A 13,986-nucleotide genomic window follows, 5' to 3' on the forward strand; every position below is an offset into this window, starting at 1 on the left:
CTGACTTCTTTTGTATCTGCCTTTTGCCTTTCTAAGGCAGGAAACTCAGCTGTGTTACACTGTACCTCCAGGGACTAACACAGCCTAGCACATGGCAGGTGCTCAATATACGGGATTGCCTCCTTGGGGCCAGCCCTGCACAGGGGTGACCACAACCTACCCACCTCTCAGCCCTGGAGGGTGGGGTGGGGAGGCCCCTGCCCTGCTCCATCTGTAGCTGGCATCTGTGGGCCCTTCTCACCAAATCCCTTCGGGGCTGGGTGTCGGCTCCAGCCAGGGCACCTGCACCTGGCTGCCCTGCCCTCCTTGGTCCTGGGGAGGGAGGACATTTGATTAAGAAAATGGAGCTTCCCCGAGCTCCCTGTTTGAACAGCTGCTCTGTAGTGATGACAAACAGCAGCTCCCACGGGCTCAGGTCTAGGGGAGGGGCCCTCTCGCACCTTTGTTCCCAGAGCCCCCAGCTGCCAGGAGACCAGCTGCCTGGGCATAGCCTAGCCCCTTCCTGGGGTTGGGGGGCTGCCAGGGCCTCCCTGGCTTTCCCCTCCCAGAATAGATTCCCAGCCCCTCTCTTACCAGCCTGTTCCTCCCCTCCCCCACCAAGCAGCTAGTGTTGGCAGTGATGTCAGCACCGCTTACCCAGGCTGAAGGGGGGCTCCTGGCTGGCCGTGTGCACCCCGAGGAGAGTGAGGGGGTGCCCAGGGTGGGGCTGGATCCCACCTCTCAGCTGACGGAATGACGGCACCAGCACAGCAGCCTCCTGCCGTGTAGGTGGGTGACAGGGAGTGACTAATGTGAGAGCTGTGATGCTAAAAATTAACCCAGGGATCGTGTTTGGTGGAGGGGTGGGGGTGGATGGGAAGGGAGCAGGGACTCGGAATATTGTGTGGTCGGTATTCCCCCTGCCCTTCCTCCCCTCCTCCCCCTCCCACCAGCCTTCTGGTCCTCTCAAAGCCTCAGGGGACTCTGTGGGAGCCCTTCCCCCTCCCCAGGCCATAAGGGGCCCCTAATAATTCCAGGAAGGAGGAGAGTGGATGCCACCCCATGTCTCACGTGTGGTAGACTGAGGACACAGCCCTGCAGATGGAGTTCAGATATGAGGTCCCCACAGAGCCCTGCATCTGCCCCATCCCCTCAGCATGGTGGCTGCATAGCCCTGAGTCCCCTGGTTTGTCCCCCTCTGCCCAGGCCAGAGCTCTGCCCAGGGGCGGTGGGGGGAGCGGAAGCAGCCAGTGCACAGAGACAAGGGCAGGTTCCTGACAGCAGGCTGGAGTTGGGGGACAGTGGGGGTGGCAGCTGTCCTGAAGGAAAGGACAGGAGACTGGCTCCCAGAGCATCACCTAGGTACCAGCACTGTGCTAAGCACATCCACATCTATCACCTCACTTAGGCTTCACAGCATATCTGACAACCCATTCTACAGATGAAGAAACTGAGGATTAGAGAGGATAAGGTAGCACAGCTGGTACCTGCTTGAGCCAGCATTCTCTCAGATCTGTCTGTCTCTAGAGCCTAGACTGTGGAGAGGGAAGTCTTCCTGGAGGAAGGAGTGTGAGGACAGGGTCAAGGTGGTAAGGAACCATTTCGAGGAACTGAACCTCCAAAGCTGTAAGACTCATTCGTGGGGAGCAAGGTGGGAGCACGGAGGGTAAATGAAAGGTGGGACCTGAGGGAGCAGGGTCTGAGGTGTACCAGACAGCAAAAGGAGGAGGAGATCAGGTCCACAGGGATCAAGGCTCCTGGATGTGGGTGCTGTCCTGGAGTAAGGTGGGGAGGGGCTCTTGGCACTGGGTTCTGGGGGTGTCACAGAAGAACTTGGGTTTAGAGAAGTGCTTTGTGGACACACATAAGAAAACCTGTTAGAAGGAGGGAACCTATAAACACTCCTGTTTTGCCTGGAAACAAAACCAGAGAACGTGAGCTGAACGGCAGCAGGAGGGGAAAAGGTGAGACAGTAGAAGACACTTTCTGCTCACCAGTCCGTCACTCATGAAGCTGGGGAAGTGAGAAGGGCTGTGGGACTCTCCAAGTATCGGGAGAAACGTCAGGCTGTCGAGTTGGGAGCCTCCCTGGTCCTGCACTGATGGCTGGATGGGATGACCTAAAGGAGGGAGTGATAGGCTGAGAGAAGTGAGAGAGAAAGGGCAAGGGATCAAGGAAGATTCCTCAGAGAATAAGATAGCCAAGAGACGAGACAGACGCTGGAGAACAGAGCAGGTGCGCCTGACCCCTGGTGGTGACCTCAGAACACTGCACCTCTCAGCCCTGAGCTCAGGAAACAGGGTGGGGCAGAAGTAGGGTTCTCCCCTCAGCCAACATGCTGTGAAGGTAGCTCCCCGCCTTCGAGCCAACCTCTTCAGCCATGCTCCCACGCCCTTACAAGGCGGGGCCTCTTCGGAACCACACAACCCATTTGAAGCTCTCGGACACCATTCCTGGGCCTGGTAATGAGTGGGCATTCAAAAAACACTGAAGGCAGGTATGCCTGAAGGGAGTGAACAATGAATTCAGAACTTTTAAGTCATCCAACTCCAATGATTTCAACCAGCTTACCTTCTCTGCAGGGAACTCCGCATGGTCTGGAGGCTCTGGGACTGGGGTGGGAGGGGGGAGAGGGGAGGAAGCACAGCTGCTAAACTGCAACACAAAGAATTGCTGCTATAAGGGACACCTCCTAAATGGCAGCGAATTTTCTGTTCCTGGAGTTTAGCCTTTCAGTAGAGAACACATCAATCTATGCAAAAAGTAAAAATTATGCAGACACTGTCCCTCTTTCCCCACTGCTTCCCTAAAGAGTCACTAACAGGGCCCCCTCCAACACACACAGCTGGCCAGTCCATTCAGCAACTCCCTTCCCCCACCAGAGTGACTGGCCACCCAGGTCCCACTTTCAGCTTTCTCCAAATTTCACCCTGATTGAAGGCCCAGATCAAGCCCCACTAGTTCTGAGGAACATGGTCTCTGGTTAAGTGAATGCAAGACCAGTGGTTACCAACTACAGCAACAAATCTCCTGGGGTACATTTAACCAAAGATAGGACCCTACTCCTCCCAATAAGATTCTTTTTTCTCTTTTTTTTTTGGCTGCATTGGATCTTCGTTGCTGCACGGGGGCTTTCTCTAGTTGCGGAGAGCGGGGGCTACTCTTCGCTGCGGTGTGCGGCCTTCTCATTGCGGTGGCTTCTCTTGTTGCGGAGCACGGGCTCTAGGCGCAGGGGCTTAAGTAGCTGTGGCTCACGGGCTCTAGAGCGCAGGCTCAGTAGTTATGGCCCATGGGCTTAGTTGCTCCGCGGCATGTGGGATCTTCCCTGACCAGGGATCGAACCCGTGTCCCCTGCATTGGCAGGCAGATTCTTAACCACTGTGCCACCAGGGAAGACCCCCCCCATAAGATTCTGATTCGGGAGTTCTGGGTCGGGGCTGGAGCATCAGGATTTTTAAAAACACCCCAGACCCTCAATAAGGGTTTATTGACTGGATGTTGAATGAAGATGATTCCGGAGGCCTCTGAGCTCCCTCCCACCTAGAACCTTGGCACTCCAAATACTGACTGAACTCAGGCCCCCCCTGAGGTCCTGTCATCCGTGTCATCCTGCGGGAGCTGAGGACCTGAGCCTCCCACTGGCACAGAAACACTTTCTGCTTCACGGTGTAAGTTTTGGGATGTGTGGTGGCCACTCCCCTGCCTCCGCCCCCTGCCCCCCAAACTGGGAGCTCTTGGGGAGCAAGGAGAGCCCACTGCACACATCTGTGTCCCCGCCTTGGTTGGAGTGGGGCATAGGGACACGACACAGGTATCCAGGACCTGCTGGCTGACTGGGTGTAGCCAATGGTGGTGGCGGGGGAAGGGGAGAGGAATCTGGGGCTGAGCCGGGGTTCATGTCTAGACCAGCAATTAGGGTCAGCAGGGGGAGATCAGACTGGTGGTGGTGCTGGGGGGAGCAGCCCCATGAGCTGCCGAGGGGCTTCAGGATTGACCTTCAAGTTCTGCGCTTGGTTGAAATGGGGTGGGGGTGGGAGTGCCACTTGGGTGCACAAACTGGAGTCAGCTGGGCAGCACCCACCTTCGCCCACCCTGAGGCCGAGCGGCTGAGGGCTGAGTTTCGGAGGCAGGTCCCAGCCAAGGGGTGCAGCCGCCATTGGCTGGGTTGGGGGTGGAGAAGGGGACTCCGGGTTTCGTTTCGCTGGGAGGGAAGCAGGTGGCAAAGCCTGAGCGAGTAACCGCCTCCCCGGAGCAGCAAGTCTTGCCGCCTCAGGAAGTCCCACAGACACGCCGCACCCCCTCCCCCCGCCCACGCCGCGACCTTCTCGCTCCACAGCGGCGCGCGGTGCCCCAGCACCCTTGACCCCACTGCGGACGCCCACACCGTCCCGTCCCACCACCCCCGCCCCGCGCCCGGAAGCCTCTCCTGCGGGCCCGCCCTTCATCCCTTGCCCCAAGGCCCGCAGACCCTTCAGAATCCGGGGAAAGCGGCCCCTGCGCTCCGCCCGGCTCCCTGGGTCTCGGGGAGGGGCTGTCCCTGCCGGGGGGGGGGAGTGGCCCGGGCAGTTTGCAGAGCTTGGGGTGGTGTCGCCCTCTGCTGGGCAGACCCGGGAATTGCTTCACCTCCGTCGCCGCGTCCTTTCATTGCCCCCTGGGCCACTTATTATCGGACCTTCCTTGACTTCTCGGCCTTCTCTGTCCTTTCCTTGACCTGACCCTTGCAGGACTTCGACTATGTATATGTCGGTCGTGGGTCCAACTCTGTTACAGGCTGTCTGCGGCAGAGTCGCGGTCTCCCTGAGCCTTGGCTTCCTTCCCGGTGAAATAGCAGTCGTGAAGTCCAAATGCGGGACAGTGAAAGAAGACACTTCGTAAACTGAAAGGGAGCATCTGAGGATGAGGTATGGTCGTTGTTAAAGCTAAGGGCGTTCTCTCCCGCCTTCTGGAAGGAGAGGCTTAATTCATCCCTTGGGATCACCACATTTTGATGCATTGCTTTTCAGTCTTTTCTTAAAAAAAAAAAATACATGTAATATATATGGTCACATTTGCATTAAATATATTTATTATATAATACAAATATAATTATATAACAAACATATATATCACATATGTGGCCATACTCTGCATGCTGTTTTATGTCCTGTCTTTTATTTTTCCAAGGGCACAAATCATCGTAAAAGCCTGGCTTCTGGAAGTCAGACAAACCCGGATTCAAGTCCTTGCTCTATGACTTTATATTTCCGTCCTTGGGCAAACCACATAACGTTTACTTTTCTCAGCCTCAGTTTCCTCCTCAGCAAAATGGTGATAATATCAGGAGTACCCACCTCACAGGCTTGCGGTAAAGCCCTGGGCATAGCCAGCTCAGAACCTGTTAGCCGGTGTTATCGTGCCGCCTGCGGTTTGCGCAGTACTCTTCTCCAGCCGCCTGATTCTCAGAGCACTTATGATGTTGTCCCTTCTCCATGTGCTATAACGGTAAGAAAGGGAGAAATCTCCATCTCCGAGCTTGCCCCACCCTGACACCATTCTTGGCCACGTGGGTCTCATTATTCCTCCAGCCCACCCAGAAATTCCCCTTCTGGGGCCCTCCAACTCATCCTCCGCCTCCTTAGCTTTTTCTCCAGAAAAGGTCTCCGCCTCCCCTCACTTCCCTGGGGTCCCTGCTACCTTGTTGCCGCCTCAGAGAAGTCTCTTTGACTGTTCTTTCACCATTAGCAGCCTCCAGTCATTCTCTAGACCTGCTCTGTTTTTCTTCATAGCGCTTCTCATTACATGGCATTATGTTACATATTTTTTTGGGTCGCATCTCGGGGCATGCGGGATCCTATTTCCTCCACCAGGGATCGAACTCGTGCCCCCTGCAGTAGAAGCGGAGTCAACCACTGGACTGACAGGGAAGTCCTACGTATGTGTTTTAAATTTATTTTATTTAAGTGTAGTTGATTTACAGTGTTTTGTTAATTTCTGCTGTACAGCAAAGTAATTCAGTTATACATATATATACATTCTTTTTCATATTCTTTTCCATTATGGTTTATCACAGAATATTGAATATCATTTCCTGTGCTATATAGTAGGATCTTGTTGTGTATCCATTCTATATATAATAGTTTGCATCTGCTAATTCCAAACTCCCACTCCATCCCTCCCCCACACCCCCATCCCCACCTGGCCAACCACAAGTCTGTTCTCTATGTCTGTGAGTCTGTTTTGCAGATAAGTTCATTTGTGTCATATTTAGATTCCACATATAAGTGATATCATATGGTATTTGTCTTTCTGTTTCTAACTTACTTCACTTAGTATGATAATCTCTAGGTCCATCCATGTTACTGCAGATGGCATTATTTCATTCTTTTTTATGGCTGAATAGTATTGCATTGTATATATGTACCACATCTTCTTTATCCATTCATCTGTCAATGGACATTTAGGTTGTTTCCATGTCTTGGCTATTGTGAATGGTGCTGCTATGAACATAGGAGTACATGTATCTTTTTGAATTATAGTTTTGTCTGGATATATGCCCAGGAGTGGGATTGCTGGATCATATGGCAACTCTATTTTTAGTTTTTTGAGAAACCTCCATACTATTCTCCATAGTGGCTGCACCAACTTACATTCCCACCAACAGTGTAGGAGGGTTCCCTTTTCTCCACACCCTCTCCAGCATTTGTTATTTGTAGACTTTTTAATGACGGCCATTCTGACTGGTGTGAGGTGGTATGTCATTGTAATTTTGATTAGCATTTCTCTAATAATTAGTGATGTTGAGCATCTTTTCATATGCCTGTTGGCCATCTGTATGTCTTCTTTGGAGAAATGTCTATTTAGGTCTTCTGCCCATTTTTCGATTGGGTTGTTTGCTTTTTTGTTATTGAGTTGTATGAACTGTTTGTATTTTTTGGAACTTAACCCCTTGTTGGTTGCATCATTTGCAAATATTTTCTCCCATTCTGTAGGTTGTCTTTTTGTTTTGTTTATGGTTTCCTTTGCTGTACAAAAGCTTATAAGTTTGCATATGTTTTTATCTGTATCTCCCCACCAAATGTATCTCCCTGGAAGGTAGGGACTTTTTGAGTTTTTTCTCCACCTCTGTGGCTCCTAGGAGACTGCCTGGCACATAGGCCCTGGACAGATTTTTGTGCGAATATGAATAAATCTACCACTTGCCTTTCTTCCTTCAAAGAGGCAGCAGCCCAGTAGAAGCCACTTCTGTCCAGTAGAGGGCACCACCACACAGCATTTTGGGGTCTCCCAGGGCTGGTACTAGGATGGAGGTATTTATAAAGCCCACAGGCCTCTCTCCTCCCCCTCTGTGGGCGCTCAGTCAGGCTGGGACCGGAAGCAGGAGAGACCCCTGTGCTAATCTGCCCTGGCAGCGGGGTGCTGGCATGGGCTGGCCGCCTCATCGGGTGTGCTCCGGTGCCCAAGGTCGGAATACCCTGACTGCTGTCCTGGACACACCCCTTAGCAGCTGAGTCTTCTGGACAGATCACACCCTATCCTGAGCTCTGCAAAATGAGGGCAATGACAGGAGTTGCATGGCTGGCTCCTGGGTTTGCTGTGAAGCCCAAACAGGAATGTGTGTGAAATGTTTTCTGAATGTAAACACCTGGGAATATAATTTACACATGCCTTTATTGGTAGTGGCAGCAGATTAGCAACAAAAGAGGAGAGATTAGAGGGCACTTGCAAGGCTAAGTGAAGGTGGGTTTATGAAGGGGATTAAAATAGTGAAGGAGAAAGAAGTTAAAAATAACTACCTTTCACCAAGAGCTTATTAGGAGCCAAGGCTGAGGAAAGTGATCTCCAAACATTGTCTAATTATAGCCAACACTTAGATGGGGCTGCCCTGTGCCAGGCACTAAGTGCTTTATGTGTAGAAACTCATGGGACCCTTACAATTCAGGGAGATGGGTCGTGTCACTGTCTGCATTCTACACAAGGAAATGGAGGCATGGAGAGCTTAAATAAACTGCCCAAGTCCACACAGATTGGGTGGGATTCAAACATGAATAATCTGCCTCTTGACAGAATGGGTTCCTAAGCCCTCGTGATCACAAGCACATGGAAAAAGAGATATGATTTTTCATTTCCCATACAGGAAACTGAGGCTCAGCAAGCTGACAAAGCCTGCCCAAAGCCATGATGTGAACACGTGTATCTGAAGCCTGCTTAACCTCCAAGGGATACTTCCCAGTCCCCACCGGAGTCAGGAAAGGGGCTTCGGGGATGGGTAGAGGCATTTGTTAGAGGGGCCAGCAGCAAACACACCTGGCTCTTCCTCTGAGCCTCAGGGGAGGGTGAGAGAGCAGAGGCCATGCAGGGCTCAGGGGTGAAGGAGAGGCTGCTTGGTGGCCTCAGGTCCATGGGAGGAAGGAGACTGGTCATCTTCTGGGCCAGGTTGGGAGGGAGGAAGTGAAAGTGTGCTGGGGGCCCCCAGGCTGTCCCCAGCGATTCCACCCAGGCCTGTGAGCTCCCGCCGCACACGTCCACACGTGGAACAGGGGCTCTGAGGGGCTGGCCTGACCGTGGGAGATGGGAGCAGTCCCATCCCTTGCCACAAGTGCCCCCAGCTCAGCCCCTGGCTGCCAGCCTGTTACATAAGCTGCTCCGCACCCTGAGGCTGGAAATAGCCGTGGCAGGGCCGGGCTGGGCTGGGGGCATGATGAATGGTCTTCAGGCACATCAGCTGACCTCTCCTGAAGTGACCTGAGGGCCTGCCGGCAGCTCAGGTTACCCAGCCCTCTCTGGAAGGAGGCCCTGCCTGTCCTCTGTGACTCTGTGTCTGGACATTTATGGTGCGAGCGTCTGAGGGATCGTCCCACTCTCAAGCCCGAGTGGCTGAGGCAGCTCACAGCTACAATGCGCCCACTGCGGCCACCCTGGGTGCTGGGAGCCAGAGCCTCGCCCAGAGAAAGTGTTTTGGAATCTCTGCAGCCAGCACCAGGGAAGGCTGGGATCTCTGCTCCTCGGCATCCTCTGCTCAGGGCCCCAAGAGGAGAGCAAGAGGAGCCAGAGAAATTGGGGGTGGGAAGGGGGAGGCCGGAGGCTGCAGGCTCCATTATTCCAGGGCTACACTCCACTCCCACCCCCATGCCTCTCTGTCACAGCCCGCTCTGTCACCACGCTCATGACCCCTGGACCCAAGCAGGTGCCCACACACTCTGATGCCCACTGGAAAGGACGCAGCCCTCCAGAGGCAAGGCACATACACTCCTACTCCTGAGAGCACCCTGGGCAGACTTTCAAAGACCACCCAGGGTGTGGGAGGGTGTCCTCCCAGTGTAGGGTGATCATACGGTAAGAATTATGAGGATGGCTATTCCAATTCTTAGCCTTTAAGATTCCTACCCCTCAAAAAGAAAAAAAAAAAAAACCCTCCCTAAAAGTATAGAAATGATTTAAATTACCTAACAGTTAAATCGCCTAATTATTCTCCCCCAAATCCTTCAGTGGAATGGGCACTCCCTGGGAGTTAGGACCTCTTTACTCCGTGACTCCAGAACCCTGTGACAGGTAGGAACCCGCCAACTGGAGAAGGGTGGGAAATTTTACAAAGGAGCAATGGAAGGCTGGTGAGTTGCTTCTCCTGCTTGATGAGATTCCCTGCTCAATGATCAGATATAGACACACACACACACACACACACACACACACACACACATGGCTGCTCTTCTTGGTGCTCAGGTGTGGGGACAGGAGCCCCTCCCCAAGCTCCTACAGCAGCTCTCCCTGGAAGGCCCCACCTGTGCCAAGGCGCTGCACATGCTCTGCTACCCTCCTGTGCGCCTGCGCGTCCTGGATTTCTGAGCCCATGGCATGGGGAGACAGGCCCAAAGTTCGCCAGAGAGCTAAAGGATACCCACCCCCCACTGCCAGGTAAACCAGTACACGAAAGGGCTTGGCCTCCCGTGTTCTCCTGCCTGCCTCCCTGTCTCTCCAGGCCCTCCCCTGGGAGTTGTCACTGGTAACCAGAGCTGGATCATCTGGTGAGAGCCGGAGGAGGAGCAGCGTCGCTTGGCAACCTGAATAGCACATAAGATTCGGCTAATCTGGGCTGATCTGGCGGGCCAGTCCCCTTAGAGTCTCCAGGGCAGCCGTCTGCTGGCTAGCAGCAGACCCCCCAGAGGAAGACGCTTAAAAACTTCTACCTATTTCTGGACTTCTCTGGTGGCGCAGTGGTTAAGAATCCGCCTGCCAATGCTGGGGACACGGGTTTGAGCCCTGGTCCGGGAAGATCCCACATGCCGCGGAGCAACTAAGCCCGTGGGCCACAACTACTGAGCCTGCGAGCCACAACTACTGAGCTCATATGCCACAACTACTGAAGCCCACACACCACAACAAGAGAAGCCACCGCAGTGAGAAGCCCGCGCACCGCAACGGAGACCCAGTGCAGCCAAAAATAAATAAAATTAAAAACAACTTCTACCTATTTTCACTTCAGTAAACCCCAAGTTCTAGGCCAAGGTCTGGGCAGGGAGGACCCTTTGTCTCCCCATCCTCCCTCCCCTCCCTCCCTGTCCTGCTCCTCATTCTTGAGCCCCACCTTCCTTCACAACACAGTGAAAAAGCTGCAGACCTCTCTGGAGGTCCTAGCTCTGTTGCAGTCATGAGATTCGAGGCAAATCACTTCACCTCTCTGAACTTCAGACTCTAATCCGGGAGGCAATAACTAGTGGTTCAGTGCATAGACCTGAGGCCACATCAGCCTGGATGCAAATCCACCCTTTACATTTCCCAGCTGTATGACATTAGGCATGTTATTTAGCCTCTTGGAGCCTCAATTCTCTCAGTACTAAATCGTACCCACCTGAGAGGGCTGTTGAACGAAGGAAGAAGAAACAAAGCAAGGAAAGTGCTCAGCACAGTGTCAGGCACACGGCCCTCCACGATGCTTTTTCCCACCCCTGGGCTTTCCCACATACTGCCTCTCCCTGGAACACTTGGCCCTTCCCCCCACTCTGCACCTCATCAATATTCCTCAGTTGAAAACTTACTTCCTGAGGAAGGAGAAAAATTACTTCCCTTATCCACCACCCCACTTGTAAATTACAGCTCCACATTAAATATCGCATTGGCACCCTGCAACTCGTTTTCTCTTTACATCGCTTAGTACTTATTTGCAAGATGGTTTAACAGCAGTCTCCCCCACTGGGCTGTAAGTAGGGGCGGAGACAGGAGCTGTGTCTGTTTTGTTCTTTGCTGTGTCCCCAGCGAGAGGGTTGGCCTAGATGTTCTCCAAAGTACGATCCAGCTTTCTGTATCTCTGTATTTCTTATTTCTTCCTTCTTTTCGTTTCCAAGTTGACTTAATTTTTGCATCATTTCTTAGGTTCACTGAATCTCCAAGAAGCAGGGTCTAACTGGAAAGATAGCTCAAGAATTAAGGGCGCTTACCCTTAATTACACTCTATTCCCCATAGGAGTGGCTGGACCAGATTTGGGATGGAAAGTCGCAAACCAGCCCCCCTACGGAATTCGAGACACGCTTCTTCCTCAGCCCAGGGTCTCCCCACCCTGGCAAAGAGATCTGTTTGCATACATCAGATCCAAAGGAAGCAAAAGCCCCATGGCTGATTTGCATACGCTCGTGCTATTGGTTGGAAGGGCGGCCCGGTAGCCAATGGTTTGCAGCGGTGTTTACACGGCCGCGGCTCCGCGCAGCCGGGTGATGCAACGGAATCCCGGCTGGACTCCGCGCTGTACTCCCTCGGGTCCGCCTCGTGAGGTAGCGGCTTCCCCGGGCCCCACCCGGCCCACCCCGGCCCGGCGCTGGGCAGCGCGGCCGCCCCCGGGAACGCGACGTGGGGCACTGCCGAGGCCGCAGCGCTGCAGCGGGGCCCGGCCCTGTTTCTTTCGGCCTAGCGTTCCGGTCCCAGACCCTCTGGAAGGGCCCGCTGGGCCAGACCTGATCTCTGGCGACGTGGAGAGAAATTTGGAAGCAGACAGCAGAGGATTATCAAACTCGACTCCTCTGGGAGTGGATTACCGGCCTCTCACTTCGTAAATCACGCAGTCCTGTAACGTTTTGCATTTGTTTACAACGAGCCTGTTTGATTTTGTAATTAAAAAAATAAGTTACAGAGGATTTCTGTTTGTTTTTAATAAAGAGCCTGGCTTGGATTTAGGAGAAATCTTGACATTAATTCCAGCTCTGTCACTTCCAGCCTGGTGACTTTGGCCACTTTTTCATGTTGGCCCTGATGGCCTTCCATGGCAACTAGGGAAGAGCAAATGTGGAGGCACTTTTAAAAGCTCCCAGCGGGGCCCCTCCTCGTCCTTATGTAATTCAGAGCAAGTACTCTCATCCGGGTTTTGTCCGTAGAAGGCCATGATTCCTGCGACAGCCCCTGAAAGGCCCTGTCTTTGTGCCCCCATTTTTTTTTTTTTTTTTTTTTTTGCCCTGTAATTGCTCCTAAACCTGGGGAGTGGTGGGAGGACCCAAGCCAGGTATTTCTCCATCTTCAGGATAAGGAAGGGAACCACAAAGGGAATCCCCTCCACAGCCCCTCTCCTCACTGAGGGCTGGGGCCTGGACAGGGGAGCCCCTTCAGGGCCCAAATGGGCTGGGGAACCCCCTTGACATCCTTTTACCACTGCCCGCAGTGGGCCAGGGTGGAGGTGAGGTGGAGTGGTGTCTCCCTGACTAGGTGGAGTTGGGTCATGAGTTTCTGCTACTTTGAGATGGAAGGGCATATGGGGAACACCACTAAGGGTCTGGTTGATTGTCCTGGGTCCTGGGGCTTTGCACCCCCAGGATCTCAACCCTGCCCCCACCCCATCCCTGTGAACTTAGAGGTCAGTCTTTCTCCTCCATGGGATACCCTCCCTTCTCTCTGCCTTGCCTGGTCATGTCTCCCCCTTCACACTGTGCCCATGTTCGCTTCTTCCAGGGAGGCCTCTTGTGTCCTGCTTCTCCATCAGACTAGGACCCATCTTTCTGTGGCAAAATCTTGTCCTCTCCCTTAGGAATTTCCCAGAATGTGGGACAGCACTGGCTGGGGTGTCTGTTTTCCCCTCTAGTCCTAGCTCCTGAGCAGTGAAAGGAGTTGACCTGCTCTCCCCTCAGTTTTCCCATCTGCCATGTGGGCTCTGTGGTAGTTCCTGGAATTTGTGTAGAAAGAGGAGAGGCTAAGTTATGAAGGGACAATATGGTGCATACAAATTAGAGCACTGGTCTGGGAGTCAGAAGACTGTGGTCCTGGCTTGGCTGCTGACTAACAGGGTCAAGGAGACAACAAGAGGTTTGAAATTTACTGGACATCTGTCATGACATAATGAGGTGAACTTGCCCTCATCTGTGCAGCTCCTCAAGCCCCCTGATAAACATACCAGCTGGCAAAGCCAGGGTGAGTACTTTGCATGTGCAGCTTCAAGACAAAGTCCCAGCCCTGCCTTCCCCCAAATCCTCCTGTGTGGAAATGGCAGGTCTGCTACTACGTGCCAGACTCCTTGCTGCATTCTTATATCTAGTATCAAAGATGCACTCTTAATGACAACTCTGTGAGATGGGTATGTCGTTATTCCTGTTTCAAATGAAGAAACTGAAGGCCAGAGAAGGTGAGTAACTTCCCTGAAGTCACATAGTTGGTAACAGTTGGAACCAGTGTCAATCCCAGGCCTCTTGAGCCTATGTTCCTTCCACCATCTCAGTCTGCCACCACGAGCCACAAAGGTGTGTGTGTTTTAGCATTACATATTTTAATATGTTTTTTATTTCATTATAAAACGGGAGAGTATATAATAAAGCCAAGTTGTGCTGAAGTATTTATAGAAGGGAGAGACCTCTGCGGGCTGGAAGCCTTCATGGAAAAACTGGTAACTGAGACGTTTAAAAAATTTTATCCTTCCTGTCCAAATAAATGTATTTCTCCTACACAGGCAAATATTTTTAAAATGTATTTCAAAAGTTAGATTTCTGGAAAAAGAAAAGGAGGAGGTGGGGGTAGTGGCTTCTTTAAAAAGCCCATTTGGAAGGAACTCCTGGGGTAGG

The 13,986-nt window shown here is 52.7% G+C and overlaps 1 long non-coding RNA gene across 1 annotated transcript; it reads left to right on the plus strand.

Moving 5' to 3' along the window:
- Positions 1–4,533: 4,533 nt before the first annotated feature.
- LOC309609308 lies at positions 4,534–12,405 on the plus strand. Its single transcript, XR_014233369.1, has 2 exons — positions 4,534–4,880; positions 11,326–12,405. It is a non-coding gene; the product is annotated as an uncharacterized lncRNA (long non-coding RNA).
- Positions 12,406–13,986: the final 1,581 nt, after the last annotated feature.

The sequence above is a fragment of the Balaenoptera borealis genome (assembly GCF_965194805.1).
Source record: "Balaenoptera borealis genome assembly, chromosome: 13".
In the NCBI taxonomy this organism is placed as follows: Eukaryota; Metazoa; Chordata; class Mammalia; order Artiodactyla; family Balaenopteridae; genus Balaenoptera; species Balaenoptera borealis.